The following is a 19,649-nucleotide window of genomic DNA, read 5'->3' as shown; positions in this document are numbered from 1 at the left end:
GCTTCAGTTACACAACGAGGAGAGCGTACCTTGACTCATCGGTGTTACACGTGAATCAGTGACACCGCTTGCCCATTACACACTTACTACATCATCAAAAGATACGCAATTTGTTCGCCAGCAAAAACGACGTACGTGTTAACCGTTTACTAGTACACTGCATGATGCAATTCACTTTCTAGTCACATCTCCATCATTCTATCAAAAGAAAGCAGGCCGATTAAATTTCATAAGTATATACTCAGATCACACCAAAACGCCTTCCCATTAATACTTGAAAATATAACAAAAACACACGCTACAATTTCAATCATACCAACGTTCTTCAACTTTAATCTTTTGCATAAACAGTGTCCATTACACTTTTTTACGCGTTAACTTTTAATAACTGCACATTCCGTCAGAGAAACAACATATGGTCACACGTGGGGGTTGTCTTTTAACTTCACAACATTTCAACACAATATAATTCTGTAAGAGTGCTAAAACACACAAATGTTGGAATTTTATCTCTAAAGATAATGGCTGTTCATAAGTTACAGCGTTTAACAGGAGTATGTTTTATCTGTTTACCTTCTTGGCTGAAGTTAATGGAGTGAAAATAACGGTTACTACCGCTGAAATAGTTAAAATATTACATTCATGGGTCACCATAAAGAGATAATGAAGTCCAACTTAATCATAAATGAGCGATGGTTTACAATAATTTATGTAAAACATAATAATATTAATTGTTCTCTTTTGTGTTCTATTGTGTGTGTGTGGAAAACTTTATTTTAATAAAAATCTTGATAAAACTTGTTGCTAGGGTTTCCTTACAAACTGAATACTGTTGCTACGGCAACAGCTGCGACTCGACAGTTAAACTGGCTCCAAATCTCAATCTTTTCGACTATCGATCGATACTGACAAAAAAAAATCCTGTATACCTAATTATCACTTAGAAATGATGGCCATTAGAGAATTTTTGCAGCAAAAACCTTCCACAGAATATTTAATACAATACCTTTGTTACATACTCAGGGTGTATAATACTCTCACATAGATGTTTAACGGTAACTTGTATCAATCCACAAAACAAATTTATAACCAAAAACATTTTGATTCATTCAAAATTCTGTCTTAACAGCATAGTGTCTCTCAAAGGAAACATGGTCACAAACTCTCGAGTTAACTGAAGTTCAACATATCTTCACACGTGGATGGTAAGTTTTAGGATGCTGTCTTCTCTTCCTTTGACTAGTAGCTCAAAATTATGAACGGGAGATGCCTTAACAGCTTTGTCTTAAATTAAAAATATAAATTTGTATATTCATAACGAATAATAATGCGTTCAAATACAGTGGTAAGTTATTACTGAAGAGAATTTTATTTCAAGTCATAATTTTTAATAAATGCGCAAACATTCATTTTATGACCTGAAATAGTTAAGTTTGAAGAAAAACAATAATCAATAACTCGCGGTATACTCTGGGAATTACCTTCTATTCTATTGTAAATCAGCCCTCGGTATAACCTAAAAGTTAACACAAGTTATAGCGAGAAAAAACAATTTCGGGAATAAATGTGCTGGATTGTTTGTTTCTGAATATCGCGCAAAGCTACACGGCTGAACTAGCCGTTCCTAATTTAGCAATGCAAGACAAAAGAGAAGTCAAATAGACATTACCACCCACCGCCAACTTTTACCAATGAATACTGGGATTGACCACCATATTATAACACTTCCACGGCTGAAAAGGGCGAGCATGTTTGGTGCGACGGGGATTCGAACCCGCGACCCTCAAATTACGAGTCGAGCGCCTTAACCACCTGAGCAAATGTGCTGGAAAATAACCAAAGTATTGCCAGCGACGGTCTAACACTGTTCTATAATAAGCAGTTTCACAATCTGTTCATTCATGACGAGAAGGGATCATTTGAAATATTGTTTTTCGAACCTGCTTGGTAAATGTTAAGTCTACATTTCCTTGAAAAGGGTATCACTTGAACACGTTGGTTCATACGCTGGCTTTAAAGTGTGTCAAAGAAATATGAAACGTGCAATATTACACTTGTTATGAGACTGCTACATAATTGCATAATGTATTGGCTTAAAGTAGATGCATCAGACATAGCGGATCTTCATTTTTTAAATGCAGTTTTTAACAGCACCGTTAGCTTCCTCGAAAGAAGTTCGATAACCGCCTGAAGGAATCACTTCCACCATTGTATAGAGTATGTTATCTGTCAGTCAGATGTTGCCACATAAGGAAAACTTAATATTACAACTTGTACTGTAATGATGCCATGAATCCTGAGAAGAATTATGCACTCTGTGGGCTACAACACAGCATGACATTAATTTCGAAAGCAAGAAATAAAAACATTTGTTACTCTTAACTTTGATTTTACTTGCTGTTGAAGTAACCACTTTTGGGCCCCCTCGGAAGTACTGTATTTTTTTTTCGCTCATATTACAAAACAAAATATAAAGTAAATTATAGTAAAATAGAGTTGAATACAGTTATCCAACCACAAATACGAAAATAAATACAGTATGAGATAATTACCCAACCAGAAACATGAAAGTTTTACAGAGATTCACAACTTAGATTTTACCCTAATCCCATGAGAAGAAAAAGCAACTTCGTTGAGTAAAACCTTTACAAACCAGACTGTGCTTAAAAAATAATTTATTGGAGATATTAACAAGTTCATTTTGCATTTCAAAATTCAAGTTAGTTAAAAGTATGCTAGTATCTCTGGGATTGAACGTATATTTTATACTCCCAAAATAAAAAGGTCAATATGGCAAAGTCTTATTTTTCAGTATTGATAATTCAATAATTGCACAATATTCCATTAACATCGAGACGATATTATTAATTTAAAACAATATTAACAGGACGAACAAGGTAATAATAATAACAATACGTGTGAATCAAACTTTGCAGGACACGTACACATTCAGAACCACAGTTATAAGTAAGTCAAACAAGTTTAAATGGTAAATTCCACCTGTATCGGTTTAATGCGACCTCAAAACTAGTTTCAGGTTATTACTGTAACAAAATCTTAAAAACAGTCAAGTTAAGATATAGGTAACGCCTTAGCGTATTTAATACAATGGAGTGTATGAATCTATATAAATATAATAGTACTGTATGCTGTATGTCCACTTCGCAGGTGTGGATGGATCTTCACCAAAATTGATATGGACTGTTCATTAGATACATGCGGTGGTACATAAAGGTTTACAGTTTCACGTTTTGCGGTTTTTATGGGCATTTTTTACCACTACTTTACCTCCTGCGGACGAATCTTCGCCAAATCTGGCATGAAGATTTGTTGGGTTCTACAAGTCAGTTTAATTCAGCAAATTCAAAGTGGTTTCAAAATACAAATTTCAATATACTTTAAACCAGAGCCTGGAACATGTTTGTAAACTACAATATTTCAAATTACCTTTACCTATCTACAGGGTGTCCTAAAGCTCTGGACCAGAGGTGGTTTGTAGTTTGTATTAATTCCATATACGTGAGTGATTACGGTGCTAACGCAGGAGAAAGTCGAATTAATCCTGCTGCTAATCAAAACCTGTTTCGAATTACAAGGACAACATCTGGAACACATTCTCTATAATTCGTTGAAGTATATGATTCCAGGCTTTTCGGATACAGTAGACAATAATCCACGTTAACATTCTACACCAAATCTGAACGGATTATTTCCAGTTCTATAAGAGTATAAGTGCTTAACTTGATGACATCTTAGTGATATTCCTAGTATGGTGTTTTATGTGAGAAAATAAAGAATGTATTGATTAAACCATAATTTACATAATAATAAATAGCATTCAAAGATGCTTTCTAAACCTGCTAATTTTAGCACTATGATTTTAAAATCATAAAATGTATTATGATTTTAATAAACTTCACATTACTCGTTGCATTACTTTAAAAATAAAAGAGTATGCTGGTATCTAATGTTGCAAGAACTGTCCACGATTTCCCACTATAAAAAACACACTAGAAAGCGACCTGTGTTTCCAGTAAATCCACGTGTAAGCGGCCGTGTCTATTTTATTTAAAGAAATTAAGATTTAAAAGTTTGCCCTACAGGGATTAAACTTGATTTTCACTACGACGGTAAACCATTATCAAACCAACTATATTATAGCCTTTCTTGTAAACCGGTTTGTTTCAGTACAGTTGTGGTCGGCTAACTGCACTAGTTGTCGTTGCATTATCATATGCGGTTAATTTTGGACATAAAGCAAACACTTCTCATTAGCAAATTAGTCTAATTAAACGTGAGCAACCCAAATTAATCCCAGGACCACATTTGCGACCTTCGAACAGACTTATGGACTGCACGATTCCATATGAATAAAAATGAGCTATATTATTATACATACATACATACACAAACACACAAGCGCGAAACCTTTTATAGGTAGCTTCAAGTTGACCCCTAAGGAGTCCGCATGTGGTCTGCTGGTTATCTTATTACCTCATGGCACGTTCAATCCTCTAACATCATAAAACGATTACTGTATTTTTTTGCTCATATTCTATTACCAAACAAAATATAAAAGTAAATTAGAGTAAAACAGAGTTGAATATAATTATTCAACCAAAAATAAGAAAATAAATAGAGTATGAGATAATTACCCAACCAGAAACATGAAAGTTTTACAGATACTTGAAGTGAGACGTAGAAGTTGGTGTTTTTAATATCCCTAAGATATGATAAGATTTGAGGGGTGTGGTATTTCAGACGAGTAACTTTCTCATTCTGACTATTAACTTTTGTAAAAACCAAATTACCTACATAATAGAGATAAAAGTCAATCCAGTAATGAATATAGTAATTTTAACATACCGGTCTAACTCGAAGTATGCAGTGTTATCCATTAAAAACCTGTAACTATCAGAAAGCACTAACTTGTCAATCGAGTACCATCGCTTTTAACGACATTTTCGAACTCAATTACAACAACTCACGATGCCAGTTCTACATCCACGTACCAGGCTAACAACGTAAAAATAATTTTCACAATAAAAATATAATAAGAATGAGTAATTAATACATTTTTATATGTCGAGTATTTACCTATTACTATTAATGAAAATAACATGAAAGAAAATATACTTATGAAACTTGTCTTTACGGAGCAAGCAGGGTACATGTCAATCCCAGAGAACAGGTGAGTCATACACACAATTAAATAGTGTCTCAAATCTGGTGTGTTTAAGAACGATGGATATTTAATAACAAACTCCCATGATCATCCTCACAGATCGCCCCTCTTCTTGTTTGCGTTCAGACTACATGTGGTGGAATTCATTTCTATATTGCACCGATTTTAGAATGTATTAAATCACGCCTCCAAAATATACTACCGTTACAGGATCCCCCCCCTCTTTCTCACAGAAGTTTCTCAGTCATATGCGAACGAAGTTCATGTTTAAACTCCAATAACCTCTTGTCCAGGTTCCACAGACAAGTTATGTGCTTCTTTTTACTTCATATCAATAACCTTAGTTTTTGTATAAATTCATTATGTAATACATACGAGGCTAAAACGAACTAAACAAGGTAAGTTCAATGATTTCCGGTTTAAAAAGTAACGAAGGTTATAGGTAATCCAAACCACTTTAAAACAGTGTAAATACACCCATTTGATTATTATTATCTCAGTAACCACTGTAATATAAATTGAAGGCATTTATCAACTATATCATTCAAACGTTTGTGGACTGAAACTGGGTCCATTCCTTTCCTTAAAAAATAAAAATACTGACTTCACGCCTCCCCAAGTATTTTTCGACTTTTTTGTTTCACATGACGTTTCCTCTATTTCTCTCTGTAATTAACCATTACAATCGAAAAAGTGAAATGTATTAAAATGCCTAAACAATAACTATTACTTTATTAATAGATGTCCCCAATTGAGAAAACTCTAATATAGTTATTTTTGTTTGTTTTTACTTTAGCCAAATCATTTGATTTTTAAGTTTATAATTTCTTACAGAAATTAGTTAATTAAAACTGATAATATTGCAAAACAGTAGCAGTCTTTAGCCGTTTCGTACTTTTTCCTTCGTGCTTCTCAAACATTCTGGAAACTTAAACACTAAATGAGCACTTCATTTAACACAGAAAGGACAACTTACAATCATTGCAAGTATCGCGTATTTTCCAAGGGGCAGCAAAATGAAGACAACAAAACAGAACTTGTGGTAATACAGTGTGTTCGGAAAGTCACTGTGCAGTTTTATCTGTTAATAAATATACAAGTGTACAGTGACTTTCCGAACACCCTGTACGAACTGCAGGATAGTGAAGTACCAGTAAATGTTTCAGGGATCATTAGAATCTTCAGGAATACGCTAACAAGTGAAACTTACAGTAACACTGACCCTCAAAGAGCGTTCTCAATATTTCAAAAATTACATATTTCAAGTTAAGCCTAAATCGAAAGTTTAACCTGTTTTCTACACAAGTAACTCACGTCTGTCTTAATATATTTACCAATTAACTGTAGTAAAAAGTCCAGTTTGTTTTCAGCCCGTTTCCACTTCACCATTAAAGTCAATATCAACATAATATCTAGCATATTTGTTGATATTACTGTCTTCAATAGTTGAAATTAAAAAAAAATCCAAATATCTTAAACGATTTTCTTGTTGTGAATTTAATTACCACCAATGAAGGTATTAATTAATTGCCTATAGCTTGCTAATGTTGTAAATAAGTTAATTCAAGCTGTAAGGACATTCATAAAGGGCAAGTATATTATTTTGCATATTTATAGCATTCCTAAGCAAAGTTATGGTGTTAAAACAGTTCATGTGATGTATTTTTTTTATTACTGCCACATAAATTATACCTACGACATATATGACTGAAAGTGTCCTTTCAGAGATTGCGAGAACATTCTTTTGTTTCGTGCTCAATTTGAAGGATGTAAGTGTTTAACAGTTTCTTAATCACTATATAAATCTGTCCAGTTTTAAGGGCCAGTGCTATCTTAACCTGGGCAGCGTTTACACTTCCAGAACTTCGTGAGCGCAGAATGAAGCAAACGGAAGTATTGCCCAATACGGTAAATAATCTAAGGCTTGAAAGGTCATCAACCCACTTCTACAGAAGTACAATATTGACGACGTGAAGACAAGGAAAACTGAAGAATGAAATCATGAAGGATAAAAATTCTGAATGTACACATCATAGAACAGTGGCTGTTTTCTTTAATGACTGAACTAACAGTTGGACGAAAATTGTTGAAGTTCTACGAAACAAGCTAACATCACCGGATCTACAAAATGGTGGAAAGGATTTTGTGGTAATTGTCAGTTACGTAAGTTACCGTACCCTCTTGCAATGACAGCTGGAAAATGAACGATCAAAGAAATGAATCGAACTTATTTTTATGCACTATAATATTAATTCAAGATAAAGACCTAGTGACGAAATTTTTGTTACAGCACAGTGCTTCAAAATGTACTCTGTTCACCACGCAGAATCGAACCTATGATTTTAACGTTATACGTCTGTAAAATTGTAAAATTACCGCCGACTCAATGGGTAACAAATGTTTGTTTTTTTGAATTGTGTGCAAAGCTACACGAGGGCTATCTGTGTTAGCCGTCCCTAATTTAGCAGTGTAAAACTAGGTGGAAGGCAGATAGTCATCACCAACGATTTCGCTACTATTTTACCAATGAATAGTGGGATTGACCGTCATATTGTAACACTCCCATGGCTAAAAGGGGCGAGCATGTTTGGTGCGACAGATTCGAACCCACGACTCTCAGATAACGAGTCGAGCGCCATAACCACCTAACAATGGAAACAATAATAGAAGAGAATACTGAAAACGTAAAGCAACTGCAAGCTCTAGCAAGACAGAAGTCAGTAAAAAACAACAAAAATTAGTACTGAGGTAGCAATGAGGTCGAAATAAATGAACGCAGAGACTCTTCCGGTCTACAACACATCTGTTGAAATAGGAAGCAACAGGAAACAAACAAAATATCAATGTAAATAAAAACAATGGGTAATTTCCAACAGTTACAGCACTTCAAATTGTTGTAGGCAAGATTGAAGTTAATTTACTAGACTTCCCCCTCCATTTTTGAATTAGCGATATTTTTTATGCCAGCAGTACTAAGCATGGGGTGTGCGTATAGTCAAATTGATTACAAAGGCGAACGGTCCATTGAAGCAAGGGAAGCAGTGCTTCCCCAGTATGTGTAAAAATAATTTTAAGTATCAGCTAAATATGACATCATGAATTAGCGACTGATTCATATGAAAAAACTCTTATTATACGCACATTATCATTATGTTGGTAAGAATCTGGAATAACTTACAAAATGCTTCCTTTTTTGAGTTGATTTTAGATTTTTTTCTCACTTTAAAAGTCTTTTTAATTAAAAATATTTTCATTACATAATATATTCTTTGAACTATAAAATGCTTCTTACATGAATGATTTTCTGAATGAAAAAATTCAAATTAATACTTGTATTAAAAAACAACACATCTTGAATGTTATATTGGCCTATTCTATGGTATAAAGGAAGTAATTACCAATTCATCTTACTTCATAATACACGTACAGCTGGAACTTATTGACAGTTTATAGTTTATACATTATATTATTTAAATCGCTAAAAATTTGAAGCGAAATAAATAACTTATAAACAAATTAAGAGTTTCAGTGATGTCGAGAAAATATTTTACATAGAAGAGCGAACCCAAAATAAACCAATATAAAGGAACGCCTTTATACCTATATTAATATAATAAAATAAAATTATATATTCAAACATCTAATACCACCCTCTACATTCCAACACTCAGTTACACAACCCCTTTCAAACATGTGGTCAGCTTCCGGTCAGTTACCTCTTTCTTTCTTTGTGAACCTGACGATGACCGAAGATGGTCGAAACGTCGTTCGCTCTTCTATGTAAAATATTTTCTCAACCCAAACGAGCCGTTTTTGCATATAAATTAAGAGTTTCGTAATTACTATTTTATAAATTAAAATGTACAATAAACAAATCAAATATAATAAGAAAAATAATAATCTATAGTTAATCTTCTTGCAATAATTGGAAACTTTGTTTTTTCATGACCTGCACCTCGCGCTCTCAGTTGTTTATTACCTCTCTGATATCACGTGATGTGCAGGTGCTTCGAGCATTGTATGAAATGATACTTTTTTTTTGGTCAAGTGTCATTCTTCATATTTGAATATGGATTCAAAAGATAATAGGAGAAAGTGTAACTGTATTATTGAAAGCTTTTCGGTGAAAAAGTTTCGTACAAAGAGTTTTAGTAATAAAGCATCATCAGAAACGGTAGACCGATGCCAGCTCTAGGCCTGAGTGGAAGAATAAAGGCAGCACATTCGCAACTTCAATGTAAACCAATATAATAGGACATCTTGGTTAACTGCTTGTCCTAACTTGCAGAAGCTTTTCTGTTGGCCATATTTATTATTTAATAGTGAATTTGGGACATGGAATTCAAGCGGATTTTATGATTTAAATAATATGCATAAGGCAATTAAAAAACATGAACATTCCTCCAGTCATACATTTTCAATTCTAGGCCTAGCTAGATTTGGAACATCACAAAATGAATTCCGACCAAATATCCAACATAAAATAAACTTGCAGATGCATAATAAAAAGGTTAAGAGGAACAGAGATATATTATAATGGTTTATCGACGTTGTATAATATTTGGATGAACAATAGTATTTAGAGGTCATAATGAATCACTAGTCTGTTAACCGTGGCAATTATGTGGAATTAGTAAATTTGTGCGAGAAATATGACCCATTATCGAAATCCCACTTAGAGAAATCGAGTGTTTTTCTGGCCTATCAAATAAAATCCAAAATGACCTCATTAATCGCATAGTATTGTACGATATGTGGCTAAAGATGGTGAAATTTGCTATAAATTTCTGGGGTTTGCAAATGTAAATGTATATCGAACAACTGTTGGTATAGTGAAGATAGTGTTTAATTTAGTCGATGAATTAAATACTGGGCCAAAATTTGTTACATAAACCTATGATGGAGCAAACTTGATATCAAGTAAGCTAAATGGGCTTCTAAAGAAAGTAACAGAAAAGTATCCAAAAGCTTTTTTTCATTCATTGTATGGCACATAGATTAAATTTAGTGTTGTCACAATCTATGACGAAGATCAAGTGTGAAACATTCTTTACAAAACTTAAATCATTCTCTTTGGGTTTTTTTTGCGAAATCAACAAAGCGTATGCTCTTTTAAATACTGAAATGAAGAAAATATTCTCGAAAGTGAGCCCTTCTCGTTGGACTTGTAATCACTGCCTTGGAATATACGGCACAACTTGTTGACTTCTTTCAAAATACTATTGATAATTCTGCCAGCTGAGATACTGAAACCTTTACCTGTGCCCAAGCACTTTCATCGAATTTCAGATATTTTGAGTTTAACTTCTTGTTGAATATATTTGCCAGTATTTTTTTCATATACGAATGTTGTATTTGATGTTTTACAGAATAGGACTTTTGACATATCCTACTGCATGAATAAAGTAAATGAAATAGTGACTATTTTACAAAAAAACGATAATTTGGGCAGCAGTCGATGGATTATAACCCCTACTAAGTAAATAAGAAATTATTCCGAAGAAGACATAAAAACAACATACACAGTTATTTTATGACATTTTGGATGCATCTTGCAGCCAAATAGAAATTAGGTTTCAAAGCTTGAAAAACATAGCATTCCTTAAGCTTTTTGATACTAAAAAGAAAAATTCCTGAATTAGCATTAAAATCATTACAAGATAATTATGGAGGATACTTTGATATTCATCGTTTGAAAAACGAACTTTCGGTTTTATACGCTAACACTGATTTGAAAGGAAAACCTGTGAAGGAATTACTTTACTGTTCGCGAAATGCAAAACTGGATGCAACCCTACAACAATTTACGTAGGTGTGCGAGTTAACCTTCACTCTTGCAACCACCTCTGCCTCAGTTGAGTGTTCTCCCATCAAAAAAAAAAATACACAACTATACCAGAAATGTACAACGACAAGAAAGATTTGCAAGTTTAGAGTTAATCGTGATTGAGTAAAAGCTTCTTAAGGAAATAAAAAACTGATTGTTTCTGTGTAGATGTAATAAATGTATTTAATCAAAAGGAATGGATGATGGAGCTAACATATATATAAAGTACCGAATATGTCTTGTTTTTATCTTTAACTGGAAGTACTTAATCTTAAATATGATAACTGACTACACGTAATTTATTTTTTGGCCATCCTGTACATTTATTTAATAATCCATCTTTTATACTTTTGCTTCCCCATCAGGACAAATCACTGCACACCCCTATTTTATTACTGATCAAGATCTCTACCAGCCTACCCTCATATCAAAGGTATTCTAGGCAGGATTAGAGTAAATTAATCTACAATGCTTTGGGCGCAGTCAACTATATCAATCGGGGGGGGGGAGGCTTTGACCTCTAAGCCCTAAAATGCAATCAGATTTCAAATCGGTGGAGTTATGAAAAAAATAAAACAAACTAAGAGTCACTCTACGCCCTACTACAATTATATTTGTTTTGTCATTCTTTATAAAGTAAACCTCTAGGACAGTGTAACTAGTAATAAAAGGCGTCTAATGTTGACACTGTTGATTACAAAAATCGTTTTACATGTTAATTCTGTTTAGTGATTAATGAAAAATGTTTATATAGATTCAACAGCTTAAAACCACGAAACAAATGTTGTTACTCTTTAACCATATAATACGATAGGCCTATCCTGATAGCAGTATTATTTTTCTTTCATCTTTACAAAATAGTTACATTTATAATATCATGTATGTTTGTAAAGCAGAAAAATTAAATATGCCGTACTTAGGTTTCGTCCACCGAAAGGATAGTGATCGAAGTTTTACAAAAATAATTTGTAAAGTTGACCGTTGAGTCACGGTGTGTGTGGTGGGAGGGTGGGAGAAATTAACAATTAGGGATGGTGTGACCAAAGAGAAGATCAACAGTCACGTGCTCAGCCAAACATAAACGCACAGATTAATTATAACTTTATCCAAATACTGAATTATTTGTCATTATCCATACAGTGATTCTGTGCTTTACTTTCTAGATGATAAAAATTTAAATTAACTGGTAGTTAACAAACAAAACCGGATTTACAGGACCACATTATTTGTTTCAATACAGATCGACATGGACTTGAGCCAGAGGACAGTGGTCGAAACTTACCAGTTAAAAGGTTGTTCACTTCAAAAACCTTCATGATTGTAAAACCAATTGCTAAATTAATAATTTTGTTTAACTAAGTACAGCATATCTTTATTATTACCAAACAGTCATATGAATCCACTCACCAATATTCAATTAGTTATTTTACATTAAATACAGAGCCTTATTAATTTTAAATTTCTAAATTAAAATCTAACATTTTAGTGAAGTTACTTTTGATGTTGTTAACATTGTTCAATTAAATTAATTACACATTATTCACCCTAAGAAGTGCACATGTATCAGTTGAATTATTCAAAATGTGACCAGCCAATTTACCCCTGGAACATTTTCCAAGGGTTTTCTTCCCGTGGCTGCAGTTCTGCTTGTCCCCCACTGTCAATGCCAGCCGAATTCGTGAGCTGGTCCCCCCAACTCGTTCTATAGATCTAATGTTCTAATATGAAGTTGGAAACTAGTCAGAAACAGATTAATGATAAGTTAAACATTTTTTTTTCATTTATTATTCTTGGAATTAGCAATAACGCTGACAGAAGTGAAAGACAGAAAAAAATCGAATGACGTACTGGTCAGATGAGTTCTTTACAAATGTTCCTAAAATATCACACGAAGTTTGCAAAGGTCGTACAATGGGTTGCTTTTTTGTTTTTTTAACTGAGCAGCCACATATGCTTTGGAAAAATAAAAGGTTCTTTCACCTCTAAACCTGTTTCCCTTGAAGTTAAATACTGGTCGCCATGTTTGAGGAGAGCTTCCATAAACGGTCGTTACGCACGCACGCACGCACGCACACCACCCGCACTCGATACGTAGTTGTATGCACGTTCAAATGGTATCTTGTGCGGGAAGTCCCCGTTTCATTGTTGTGATACACATTAAATTTAACACAACTATTCAAAATATGTCGCCCTCCACTGCAATGAAACAACCAAACACAGCGTTTAATGAGCAAAATCCGAGCGTCAGCTGCAGTATTCTGCACCTACTGTTTCTTCGAGAAAAAAAACAAAAAAACGAATTACGTACGTCAGAAATTAATTATATTTTAGTTTGGAACTATTTTTTGTTTAATATATGTAAAAATAAAAGGCATCAACAACCTATAAGTAGGAAGGCAAATTATCGAAACTACTTGCAATATTAGTTTACATAACTGATTCCGTATTTATTATTTTCATCATCATACAACAAAGTGACAGATTAATATTTTGTTGTTTATTGGTCACGATGGCTGGTGGAAACGCTGTACGTGCATACGCAGTTTGCTGCGCAACGCCTGTCCGCGATACTCTGTTAGGAAAGGTCGACGACTGGACAAGATACAGACAACACAATTCTAAGCTCTGCGTCTTTCCTAACGTGATCAAAATAAGTGACCAACCCGCTGGCAGGAGTGATTGACCTTGTGTTTTACGAGCTGGATATGCTTGATCATAAAGATAAGCTGCAAGTTCAAATAGTCAACTTTGGTTCAGTAATAACCTGTTTCATGGAAACGTACCTATTTTATGGTTCAGTAACCACAAATGCAAACCTTTTCGTCCAACGTTATACAATTTTCTACGCCCGTCTTCATTTGCAACGGTTTTACACAAACAACATGCTTAATTTACCCAAGCTGTAAATAAATTCTTGGACGTAAGAGTATATACCAGAATGGTCAACATATTAGAATTATTACAAAAAGTGAAAAGTGAGCAGAATGTATGGAATGATAATGCCCGTTCACAACCGATCTTCATAATAAAGACATCTGATAATCAGATTCTGCTAAACCTTACTATAAATACACATTTCAACAGTACTTAATAAATAAAACCACAAGAAGTATGACAGAGAATATGATTTTGTACAATAAAATTGTATGAATCAACATTCGTAAAGGCATCAACAAATCCGTTTCCCCCTGAACTTTACTTTCATCTTATCAGTTTTAATCCAACATGTAAAACAAAAAATATATTTGTGACAAGAAGTGTGTCACGGTTTGCTGTAAAATGAAGTTACTTGCTGTTAAGTATCACATCAAAATATTCACTAACAGTTCATAACTACTGAAAACAGTTAATTTAGAATAACGTCTCCCGAATTAACCAATACAATCTTGGCCTAACAGTGACTAGACTAAGCGTTATTATACGAACGATAAGAGTTAATCAAATTGCACTTCATAATTATTATTTATACATATGGAAGTTGCCAACAGTAGGGCATATTCTACATTTTTTAACCCAAACAAAAACTGCCTAACCTTAAGTTATCTCATCAACTTTTATTAATATTTTACTCTCACTGGTAGGCTGGGCTGAGGTATGATTTCAGATTAGTATTATAGTAGTTGGCGTAAAAGTTCAGCAGCAATTTCATCCGCATATATTGGTATTTCAGCCTCGACCACATCCAAGTTCATAAAGTTGATGACACTTGTGTGACGTACATGTTACGTTTATCATTAAAAAAAATCACTTAGAAATAACACATGAAAATCTATAACTATTTTATTTAACTGAAACTGGATGATTTCGCTTTACCGCCAGCTTCAGTTCCAAGAAGTTATTCTAAATAACCGTTGGAATGTTCTGGTTAGCATTACGTAATGTATAATATCCCGCTCGGTAATCAGTTGCCAAGAGTTACTTAAGAGGAACAGTCCCGGCACATAGTACTTTAACTTTTACAGTTGTAATCTATAGGTCATTAAAAAGAACCTAAAAGACAACCTTTTCTATTAAATGTGGCAACTATGAAAATATGAATGCTATGTGTAACGTATATTCCTCATATCTACTTATACAACGCATTTTACCTATTAGGTTGTTGTTGTTTTGGATTTCGCACAAAGCTACTCGAGGGCTATCTGTGCTAGCCGTCCCTAATTTAGCAGTGTAAGACTAGAGGGAAGGCAGCTAGTCATCACCACCCACCGCCAACTCTTGGGCTACTCTTTTACCAACGAATAGTGGGATTGACTGTAACATTATACGCCCCCACGGCTGGGAGGGCGAGCATGTTTAGCGCGACGCGGGCGCGAACCCACCTATTAGGACGTATGAAAAGTGGAAGCTCTGTAGTGATGTTTTGGATGGATTTTGATGAAAGTTGTGGGAATGTTGGAGGTACGTTTAACATATAACTTAGTAGTTTTGAACTATTTATATCAACAGCTAAGGTCAAAAACAGACGAATAATATTCAGGCCACTAGGCTAAAGGGGTCTTTCAAAAATTATGTTCTATTAGATAAAAAGCACAAATTATAAGCTCTGCTGATTTAAACAATATTTATTGCATCAGTAAACAGACAGTTAAAATAAATACTTCTAATTTATATACATACAGTCGATATTTTCACATTCTATAGAAGCAATCCTCCTACACAAGTTTCTAACTTGATCCTTCAGCCGACAAAGCATATATACGATTTCTAATCTGCTCTTCTACACCAAGTTCCTCATTCTTTTCTTGAAATCACCCATTGCTCTTACGACCTTCTCGCTCTTCCCTTCATACATACAAGCAACACTACACAGTAATCCGCGATTGTTTTTCTTTCAGGAACAAGTACATTTTTCTCTATATAGATAAACTATGAGCGACTGTGTGAATTCTGTAAGTGGTAGTAGTCATAGGTAAAAATTACAAACATATATCTCCCATTTAACAACAATAGACTACAGTGGAAGGCAGAAGTTAGTCTGTAAAATGAGTGATGAAACAAGATCTTAACAGATGCAGCTTGAATATATCTTCAATGGATGAACAAAAGTTATCTAACATTCTTTATTTTATGTATGTAAAAACGGCTCGTATGGGGTGAGATTTTTTTTTTTTTTTTACGTAACGGAGCGAACAACGTTTCGACTTTCTTCCGTCATCGTCAGGTTCACAAAGAAAGGAAGACGTAACTGACCAGAAGCTGACCACATGTTTGAAAAGGGTGTTGTAACTGAGTGTCGGAATATATGTGCAAAAACGGCTCGTTTGGGTAGAGAAAATATTTTACGTAGAAGAGCGAAAAACGTTTCGACCTTCTTCGGTCATCGTGAGGTTCACAAAGAAAGAAAGAAAGAGGTAACTGACCGGAAGCTGACCACATGTTTGGAAGGGGTGTGTAACTGAGTGTCGGAATGTAGAGGGCGGTGTTAGATGTTTGAATATATAATTTTATATATAATATAGGTATAAAGGCGTTCCTTTATATTGATTTATTTTGGGTTTAAGTTGTTGTCTAAGTAAGGCTTCTTTAATTTTGCGTTTGTTTGTTTATGTTTGTTTCTTTATTTAGTATTTGAGTGTTTTCTATGGTTATGTTGTGTTTATTTGACTTGCAGTGTTCGAAAACGTGTGAAGGTGACTTATTATGTTCTTTGAATCTGGTTTCCATTTTTCTACTTGTTTCTCCAATATAGAAGTCGTGGCAGTTATCACATTGTATTTTATAAATAATGTTGGTGTGATGTTTGTCAGTGTAGTTTTTACATAATATAGACCTCAGTTTTGTGCCTGGCTTTTGAATAAATTTGGTATTAACTGGAATGTCATATTTTGTTACTAGTGTTTGCCAAATGTTGGTTATTTTTCTGATGATGTCTGGAACATATGGTATGCAGCAGTATACGGTTTCGTGATTTTTTGATTCGTGAGATATATTTACTTTTGTTGTTTGATTATGCTTTCTGTTCAGGTGTCTGTGTATAAGGTTTTCTACGGTTTGTGGAGGAAACGTATTGATGTTGATGAAGTATTGTTTTATTTTGTCTAATTCATCGTTAATTTTATCTGGTGAGCATAGTTTTACGGCTGTGTTTATTTGGTTTCTTAGTGTGTTGAGTTTTTGTTTTGTTTCATGTGCTGAGTCCCAAGGAATGTACAGTCCAGTATGGGTAATTTTTTGGTGGATTTCTGTTTTAAATTGTGTGTCAGTTCTTGTAATTTTGAGGTTAAGAAATGATATTTGATTGCTTTCTTCCTGTTCACATGTGAATTTAATGTTGGGATGTATAGAGTTAATGTGATTGAAAAACCTAAGTGTGTGTTCTGTAGATGTGAATCCCTCAATCGTGTCGTCTCCATATCTGTACCAGTATAGTGGTGGATGTAATGCTGTGTTAATTGCTTGTGTTTCAACTTGTGTCATAAAAATATTAGCTAGAACTGGTGATACTGGGTTGCCCATGCTTAGGCCATTTGTTTGTATATAGTTGTGGTTGTTGAACATGAAGTTTGTCTTTATCGTGGTGAATTCTATGAGGGTTACTAATTGATTGCTGGGAACGTCTATAGTTGGGTTAGGGTCTCAGATATAGAATTCTAAGGCTATCTTGCAGGCTTCAGTGGTTGGAACTTCTGTAAAGAGGGATATAACATCGAAATTGGCCATTAAGGCTTTATGATTAAGTTGATTTAGATCAGACTTGAAATTAAAGGAGTCTTTGATGAATGGCAAACACCACACCAACATTATTTATAAAATACAATGTGATAACTGCCACGACTTTTATATTGGGGAAACAAGTAGAAAAATGGAAACCAGATTCAAAGAACATAAAAAGTCACCTTCACACGTTTTCGAACACTGAGCGTCGGAATGTAGAGGGCGTGCTTAAATGTTTGAATATATAATTTTATATTATTTATTATTATGTTATTTTTAATATAGGTATAAAGGTGTTCCTTGTGTAACTCTACAAGTGGGTTTTCTCGACATCACTGATCATTCTTTATTTTGTTCAATAATGGAGAGCCACCCAGTGGCATAGCGGTATGTCTCCGGACTTTCAACGCTAGAAACGAGTTTCGATATTCGTGGTGGGCAAAGCACAGACAGCTCATTGTGTAGCTTTGTGCTTAACTGTAAACAAACTAATGGGAATATGTGTACGAAAAAGCTACCAAAAATAAATTACTTGTATCAAAGTGCCACATGTCACCTGTCTCAACATCCTTACCCCCTGACAGCACGTTTCCTCCGTATGATGGTAGCAGTTCACAATGCACTGCATGACAATAGTTCAGAACTCTAGTCTTACAAATATCGTATGTGTCATCTGTGTCGCATTTACCAGGAAAGTATGAAGAGCACAATTTTTGTAGCCCAAGTGTTCTTGTCAACTCATGAAGCAAAACCCTTGGCTTCGCGGATTTTCTAGCCCGTATATCAATGCTATCGGCAACTATCAGTGTAGATGTTTAATACGTGAACAAAACAATTACATCAAAGTAATCATCGTATACCACATGAAAAGTGTAGCTCCTAGTGTCTAGGCGCTGTTAGATCATTTGTTACAAAATGTGATTTGTTTATTAGTCACGTTACAGCCATTCAGTTGTTTATCGTAAACTCATAATTTCTTAAACGAAACCGTTTTCTTATCACAATAAAATGAGCATTTAAACTCATATATTTTTTTAGCCTCAGGATATTTAAAATGGTACCATTTTCAGTATTTTCCTAGAAAGGCTCCTATAATCCCGCTGCTAGGAGGGTAACTACTCCTTCCCCTCTACTGTACATGACATTGTGGAATGTCATCATTCTCCCCTACGCTGTCATTTCAGTATAGCTAAAAATTTTGTACTGTGGCTGAAAATTCGTAAAACATTTTAACAGCCGTGTACATGGTTTATATGTATAAATACAACTCAAATTTTTACGATGAAGTACTCTTATTTGAGAAGGTTGCTCTTTGCATTTTTATTAAGGATGGTTTAAAGTATAAAAAATGTGGGCCAATAAAAAATACTAAAAGTTGTGTTTGTGCTCCCGATCCACAAACTCCAAATCACCGAGATATTTAAATTTTAAAACATGTAGAGAAGCCGTCAAACATTCAAAATCTACAATTCAATACGTATTATCTAACATTTTATTATTAAATAACTACCTCAACTCTCTTGCATACAAGTTTTATTTTCGATAATCTTAAAACTTTTTAAAATAATAACAGACACTTAGCACATTTTCCAAAGCTGTAAACAACGTCCACACAGTTTGGGTTGTTTTTTATTTCACGTAGTTATTTGGGAAGTTATAAAGAATAAACAGAAGAAAAAAACCTGGTGCTCAAATTTCAAAAACTTGAATGTTACCAGGCAGGATTAAACTTGAATTTCCGTTCATCACAAGTCAGCTTGTGGAAAGTATAAGGCTCCACAAACCGCGTGGCACGAGGTTTACAATGGTTGACACGATAAATAAACAAATAAAATACTGAAACCGAAATTTTATGGCTTTTCCAGAACCACAATGAAAAAAAAAAAAAGTATTTTGTTTCCACAATTTCACGGCTCTGTGCGAAATATATTCAAACTAGATGATAATATTAAAGCATGGTCGTAGCTACTTTTGTAAGAGGCG

The 19,649-nt window shown here is 34.1% G+C and overlaps 1 protein-coding gene across 7 annotated transcripts in view; it reads right to left on the bottom strand.

The window, feature by feature from the left end:
- LOC143223330 (pumilio homolog 1-like) overlaps positions 1–19,649 on the bottom strand; it is a 106,163-nt gene that overhangs the window by 54,607 nt on the left and 31,907 nt on the right. The gene's annotated exons all lie outside the window — the stretch shown is intronic.

Source organism: Tachypleus tridentatus, chromosome 8, assembly GCF_004210375.1.
Source record: "Tachypleus tridentatus isolate NWPU-2018 chromosome 8, ASM421037v1, whole genome shotgun sequence".
Taxonomy (NCBI): Eukaryota; Metazoa; Arthropoda; class Merostomata; order Xiphosura; family Limulidae; genus Tachypleus; species Tachypleus tridentatus.
The sequence above is the reverse complement of the archived record's forward strand: the minus strand, read 5'-3'. Positions and strand labels throughout refer to the sequence as shown.